Consider the following 8340-nt stretch of genomic DNA (forward strand, 5'->3'; position numbering starts at 1 on the left):
GTCGCCCAGGCTGGAGTGCAGTGGTGCGATCTCGGCTCACTGCAAGCTCCGCCTCCCGGGTTCACGCCATTCTCCCGCCTCAGCCTCCTGAGTAGCTGGGACTACAGGCGCTCGCCACCAGGCCCGGCTAATTTTTTGTGTTTTTAGTAGAGACGGTGTTTCACCGTGTTAGCCAGGGAGGTCTTGATCTCCTGACCTCGTGATCCGCCCGCCTCGGCCTCCCAAAGTGCTGAGATTACAGGCGTGAGCCACCGCGCCCGGCCTAGATTAATGTTTTCACTGAGTGTGAAGTTGAGTGACTTCTTGCTCTATTAGTTCCCGTGAGAGCTGGTTATTAGGAGCCTGATACCTCCTCCGTCTCTCTCTTGCTTTCTCTCTCACCACGTAATCTCTGCACACACCGGCTTCCCTTCGCCTTCTGCCATGAGTGGCAGCAGCCTGAAGCTTTCACCAGATGCCCAGTCTTGAACGTTTTTAGATATCAGAATAGTGAACCAAACAAACCTTTTTCCTTATAAATTACCCAGCCTCGGGTATTCCTTTATAGTAACACAAATGAAGTAAGACAGCTTGTCTTTTTCCAAATGAAAAAGAGATTGTCTTTTTAGAACAAGGCAGAAGTAACATGTTATTAGTAACAAGTCTAGATTTTACTTTGCGTGTTCTGCTTCCTTTGCCTTTGCCATGATTATGAGAAGAGCTTCCTCTGGGTAGTATTGCCCATTTACACCGAACCCCCGAGGGAATATATATGGCACAGAATCGCCCAGCCAACTTCAGACCTGTATGAGGAAGAAGAGCTTCCTCAGTTGTCAAAGCCTGAAGCAGGGCCACCTTGGCTGATCGACCTGTACATCTATGAAAATCATTGAATATTTTGGCATGCCACTGAGATTGTTTCTTTGCTTTTTTTATCAATAGATAATTGATACAATAATGTCATAATTCTCAAGATACTTTTATGTTTTCTTAAAGACAATTTTTAAGTTTAGTGAACGTTTTTCTCCAAAGTCCTTGTTATTTTATAAGGCTGTAGGTGAGTTCACCTAGAATTTCAATTTTTTAAATAAGTCCTAAGAAAAGGGAATGTTGAAATGTGGATTAGGTTTGGGTATAGAAAGGCTAGTAATATTCTATATAACTGTTATTGTCCTAAATATAACATTTGCTTTGATATTTAAAATTTTTCTGTTACAAAGAATAATGATACTTTCTAATAAGAATTATTTTATAAATATATAATTTATATTTTTATATAAGGATGCAGTTTATGATGTATTTTAATAAAGCTAACTTTTAAAATCAATGGGTAATTTTTTAAGGCAAGAGTGTCACATGACAAGTAATTTCCTTTTAATAAAATAAGAGCTAATACAGCTCTTAAGAGATAATATTTTTGAAATTTTTCTTCCACATATTGTGTAATATGAGTTCCATTCTCAGTCTCACTTAAGTCTTACAATAAGTTTAAATAGAAGTTAGGTATATTTATTCATATACATTTTACAGAGGAAAAAATTTACATTTAGAGTGGTTATGTCAGTTGCTCAGTTTCATAGCAAAGTGAGGCAAAGAGATATTTGAATTATCTTAACTATTCTTTAGCACTGCAGCAAATTGTTAAAGGGCTCAGACTCTAGAACCAAACCATGTTCTTTTGATTTCAGTCTCTACTGTTATCCCTTCTCATTCTGTACATCTTTTTCTCCTACTATAAAATGGGAATACAATAAGTTTTATCTTACAGGATTGTTGTGATAGTTAAAGGTCATTTCAGCACATAGAACACAGCTTAGTAGGTAGAAAGCATGCAATAGACATAACCCACTATCATCATCATTGTCATCATGGTCATCATCATCATCCGTGCTACTTAATGAAATTTAGTACTTACATGAATGCCCTAACATTAAAGTGGGAAGGCATTTGTAATAGAACAACAACGTTGGTTAGCAATAAACAGCACCTGGTATTGTCTTTCTCATACTAGTCTGAAATTTCATTTTACAAATTGCTGGCAGCAAGAGATTTTAAACTCTGTCTTCCAGCAAATGTAGTACTTCTAGTTAAATTGTTTAGAAAGTCTATTTTTGTGATCTTCTCTCTGTAATGCTGATTTAATCGTCTTTGGCTTATAGTGTCCTATTGGCAGGTTTCCCATGTGCACTTGTAAGTGGAAGGTTATATGCTAATGAATGTTCATTGTGTAATGGGAGCATGGGGATATTTATTTCTTAGCAGAGCTTGTTACTCAGGTTACTAGCTCCTGTTTATACTAAGTTGTTGCATATCTCACCTGATCGTATAAAGACTGAGTTGAACATATGCAATCTCTCATTTATGCTGCTGCAAGAGATCTGTGTGCTTAATTCATTTTCCATTCCAGTGCGGATCTTTCACCTCCTGCTATTCCTCTGAATTCTATCTCATGGTTAAGTGGAGCCTTGCCATTCACAAAGTTAACACTTGTGATTTTGACAATTCATAGGAAACCTAAAAAGTTCACAAATTGCAGCACTTGTGTGTTGAGTCTTATGTTTGAATCATGTGTCCTTGAGGCCAGTGTGGGGGAAAAATCCTGTGAGGCTTTGAGTGAGCCTCTTCAATCAGTCTGTGTCTCAATATCACTTTGGTTCTGTTTTTTTTTTTTAAGCTTGTTATCAGGTATGCAGAAACCCTCATTAGAGGTCTGAGGGGGTTATTTAAATGCATCATTACATTCAACAGACTTATGTGAAAACTTACATGATACAGTGACATTTACACATATGGGAATTTGCAAAGGTCTTTTTACATTTCCCTTGTGAATTTTATAAGTCTGTGGCATATGTTAGATTAAACAGGCTATGATTTGGGCTCCCCATATTGGGGATGATCTCAAAGGGCACTGGTTTTATAAAAAGGTTCTGGGAAACCACTGGTGTAGCAAACTCAGTGAGAATTATTTTTCTTCCCAAATACTAAAAATGAAGATCAGATTGTTAGCTCAGTTCAACTGTATTTATGTAGCTCTTTAAAGAAATATGAAAGGAGGTTTCCAACTTGAAATGTCAGAAATTAAGGCCTGAAGAAGAAGAAACAATTCTGTGCATGAGCCACTTTGAATTAGATTTGTATAATGGGCAGAAGAAAACTTTCATAAGAACCTACTCTGTGCCAGGCATTGTGCTTGATGCCATTACATATTTTACTACATTCTTTTTTTTCCTCAGAAATAATCATTTTGTTTTATTTTATTGTGGTAGAAACACTTAATATGAGATCTACCTTCAACACATTTTTAGTGTATAGTCCAGTACTGTTAATATAGGCACAATGTTACACAGCAGATCTCTAGAATGTATACATTTTGCATAACTGAAACTTTATACCCTTTGAATGCCAACTCTCCATTTCTTAAGACCATCTTAAGAAAGGTTAAAACAGATTTGGGGGAGGTTAGGAGGGAACATATGTACAATTAATTAAGCAAGACAAGTTAGCACTTCCTGGGACCCCCAGATCTCAAGGTAGAATTTTGATTAGTTAAGCCCTAATTTATTGAGATCCCATTCTAAGCTCTAGAACCAAATTATTGGTATACTTAAACTTTGGTTCTGTCTGTTTCTACCTCAAAGTCTACCAGAGTCTTGGGTCTCAACACTTAAATGTGGTAAAAATTTGTATATACAATAATAGATTAAATTAATTTAAAACATTATTCACTTTCTCTCCCCACTTCCGTGGGTATAGTGTAATTCACCTACCTTGATTCTGAGTATAGCCAAATAACTTGTTTGGCCAATGGGGTGCTGGCAGATTTGACACAAGCATAGCCCCTGAATATGATTAGACATACTCTTTTGAACTTCTTGCTGTGAGAAGAACAAGACAGGCCTTACCTGCTGGTCCCAGGAAGTGGATTCCATGGAACAGAGCTGACCCATCACGGCCCAGTCTAGAGCATCATCGAGGACACCCCCAGGTGTGAGAGCTAACCCAGGTGAACTTAGCAGGACTTCTGAGCCCAACCAGCAATAGCGTCAGCCTACTTATAGATTTGTGAGAATAAATTTTAGCCACTCTATTTAGAGAAGGTTTGCAATAGAGCAATTTTGTGGCAGTAGCTAATGTATACATATACTCTTAAGAAGCAAATGAAAATACAAGTTATAGAGAAACTATTTACCTAGCACCCCATTCCTCCTTTTAAACTTTTTGTTGTGGACTGAATTGTGTCCCCCCAAAAAATCATTTGTTAAAACCCTAATCTCCAAAGTGATTGTATTTGGAGATAAGGCCTTTAGGGAGTTAAATGAGGTCATAAGGGTAGGATCCTAATCTGATGGCAGTAGTGTCTTTTTAAGAGGAAGAGACACCACACAATTCCCTCTTTCTATGAACACAGAGAAGAGACCATGTGACAATATAGAGATAAATCAGCCATCTGTATGCCAGGAAGAGAGGCTTTACCAGAAACCATCCCTGACTGCATCTGGTTTTACACTTCTACCCTCTAGAACTGTGAGAAAATGAATTCTGTTGTTTAAGCCACTCAGTCTATGGTATTTTGCTATGGCAGACCAAGCCAACTAATACACTCTTCTACAAATGTCTACCCCGGGTAAATTTGGCATGAACAGTGTCCTCAAAATTGATAAATTGATAGCAGTCTTTCTTCCTGGATTTTGATGTATGCTTGGGAAGAAGTAAAGGGTTGAGTGAGTGAAAAGTAGGAAATATATTTTATTTCAAATTTTTTCTTTAGAGAAACCAGCATCCCTTTATTTTTTTTTTTTTTTTTTTTTTTTTTTTTTTTTTTTTTTTTTTGAGGCGGAGTCTCGCTCTGTCGCCCAGGCTGGAGTGCAGTGGCGCGATCTCGGCTCACTGCAAGCTCCGCCTCCTGGGTTCACGCCATTCTCCTGCCTCAGCCTCCCGAGTAGCTGGGACTACAGGCGCCCGCCACCACGCCCGGCTAATTTTTAGTATTTTTAGTAGAGACGGGGTTTCACCGTGTTAGCCAGGATGGTCTCGATCTCCTGACCTCGTGATCCACCCGCCTCGGCCTCCCAAAGTGCTGGGATTACAGGCGTGAGCCACCGCGCCCGGCCAGCATCCCTTTATTATAGGCTTAAGAGATTGAGGTACCAGATCCACAAGATTCTGAAGTCCTTGCACTTCACACTACAGTAAAAATATGCCAATATTTATTTGACACCTATCTTATATCAAACTTAGGTTACTGTGCTAAATATAAGCTCGAGATCAAAGGTGGGCAAAAGAGGAATAAAAAGATACATAATTCACTAAAATGCACATATTAAATGTGAGTTTCATTTAGGACACCATTCTTTTATAAGACATGAGTTGAACTGGTTCTTCACTAGAGGTAAGAGAAAAAACTTCAGTCTTTGCCTGGATCCTGCCTTTTGGATTGTCATCTCTTTGGATTCTTATATTTCTTTCTTTAGGTAATACTTTGATCAAATGTCTCTAGCAGCATTCTGATTTTTTAAATGCCTCAGACTCTTTTGTCATAATCCTAAATCCAGTTTAGAAAATATTTCCATTAATTTCTAAACTTAGCTAATAGAACTTTAATGTTGCTGTGGACTGACTTGTGTCTCCTCCTCCATCATTCATATGTTGAAGCCCTAACCCCAGTGTGATGGTATTTGGAAATGGAGCCTATGGAAGATAATTAGGTTCAGGTGAGGTTATAAGGGTGGGGCCCTAATGACAGGATTAGTGCCCTTATAAGAAGAGACACTAGAACTCTCCCTCTTTGCCAGATGAGAACACAGAGAGAAGGCTGCTTTCTGCAAATCAGGAAGGGAAACCTCCCTAGAAAATGCCCATGCTGGCATCTTGATCTCAGACTTTCTGCTTCCAGAAATGTGTGAAAATAAATTTGTTATTTAAGCTGTGCAGTCTATGGTATTTTGTTATGATAGACTGAGCAGACTAAGACAAATATCTTCTTTCATCCATTTCAATCTTTTATCATTGTATCACAATGCTAAGCGGAAGATATTTTTATCCACATACAGCTGCTGTTCTTTAAATTTAGAAGATTATGTTTATTCTTCCTGGGCTTTGTTTTCCTGCAACACTCTAGCAGCTAGGCTGAACTAAGTAACTGGTATTCCATGTTTTGCATGCTGCTCTTTTTTTAACCTCCTTTTCAATATGTTAGTTATCTTCTGTTAACTGTACTTTAAAGAAAGATCTCAGGGGTCCTTCTTTTGGGGAGACACCTTGTTTCTGTAAAAGCACACATTTTCACCATTGCTGTCATATTGGACAGGCTTACCATTTTGCTGCACGGTTAGTATTAGAATCTCTTTGATCATCATACTTTTATATTCCTGCATCTTTCTTGTTTAGTTTGAGACCATTTGTTTTTATCTGTTTTCTATTGCCATAATAGAATACCAGAGACTAGGTAATTTATAAAGAAAAGAAATTTATTTCTTAGAGTTCTGAAGGCTGGGAAGTTCAAAGCCTAGGGGCTGAATCAGTTCAGCTTCTGGTGAGGGCCTCATGCTATGTCATAACAGGGCAGAAGGCATCACAGGGTGAGAGGGGGCTCATGAGACATGACCAAAATGACTTTTATAACAGAACAACTCTCCTGATAACTAACCCACTTCCTCAATAGCCCATTAGTCTATCAATCTATTAATCAATTCATTAGGGTAGAGCCTTCATGACCCAATCATCTTCCAGAGGTCCCACCTCTCAACAATATTGGGGGTCAAGTTACCAACACATGAAATTGTCGGGGACATATTTAAACCATAGCAATGTTCTTTATTCTCCCCTTTGGAGTTTCAAATATTGTTCTTATGATTCCTTTAGGACACGAAGCCTCCCACTCAACAATAGTTCTTTCCTCCATATTTTCACATGGCTATTGATATGGTTTGGATCTGTGTCCCCAAACAAATCTCATCTCAAATTGTAATTCCCAACTTTTGAGGGAGAGAGGTGATTGGATCATAGGGGCAATTTCCCCCATGCTGTTTTTATGATAATGAGTGAGTTCTCATGATTTTAGAAGTGTTTGACAGTCCCTCCTTCACACGCTCTTCTCTCTCCTGCCTCCATGTGAAGATGGTTCCTGCTTCCCCTTTCACCATGATTGTAAGTTTCCTGAGGCCTCCTCAGCCAGGTGAAACTCTGAGTCAAATAAACCTCTTTTCTTTGCAAATTACCCCATCTCAGGTATTTCTTTATAGTAGCGTGAAAATGAACTCATACAGCTATCTAGTTCTTTTTCTGTCATTTGGGTGTCAGCGCACATGTTGTTTCCTCAGGTAGGTCTTCTCTGCTCATTCTTTCTAAGGGTTTTTCTCCTCATCTGGGAAAAGTCTCCCTTCCTTCCCTTCTTTATGTCATTATCATTTTATTATCTTCAAAGTGCTTGGTTGCAATGATCTATTTTTTGCTTGTTTATTGTTCATTTTACTCATTTGAATGTAAACTTCATGAAAACAAGAACCTTTCTTGTTTTGTTTACCAGTGTATACCCTAGAGGTAAAATAATTTCTGGCACATCCAAGTACCTGACTGGTATTTGTTAAATAAACAAATGAATTGATGGAAAGATTATCCTTCCAAGAAATAATAGTATGAATAATCTATGAATGTTTTTCCAGTTGCTCATTTCTACAATGTCCCCTTTTACATTTCTACGGTAAATACATCAAAACTTGGGCTAAGACTGGAAGTCACGTTATTCTATCAGAGAATTTCACCTGTAAATCCATAATATATATTATAGATTTACATTATATATGTATATATGTACATAAATACATTTATATATGTATATATACACATATATATGTGTATATAAATATATATTTATAAATATCTAAATATAAGATAGTATATATTATATATTTATATGTTGGCTCTTCTAGCAGAATGAATACAAGATACTATATATATCATACATATATTATATATTTAAACATTGGGCTATTCTAGCAGAATGTATGAATATAGCATAGTATCTATCTTAGTGTATATATGTTTATATATATACTATTTATCTTATAGTATCATATATATACACATAAACACACGTATGTATATACTATCATACTCACACATTCTGCTACAATAGCCCAGTGTTTAAATATATAATACATATATTCTATGCTATCTTACATTTATACATTCTGCTAGAGTAGCCCAATGTTTAAAAACAATGATGTTATATCCTAAATTCTGTACATTCTAACAATTCTTTGATTAATTCTCTATCATCTGTGTTTTAATATATATATATATATATTTTGCTATGGATTAAGTTGTATCTTACCATTGATAACTTTTTCTTTTTTTTTTTTT

Source organism: Gorilla gorilla, chromosome 3, assembly GCF_029281585.2.
Source record: "Gorilla gorilla gorilla isolate KB3781 chromosome 3, NHGRI_mGorGor1-v2.1_pri, whole genome shotgun sequence".
Taxonomy (NCBI): Eukaryota; Metazoa; Chordata; class Mammalia; order Primates; family Hominidae; genus Gorilla; species Gorilla gorilla.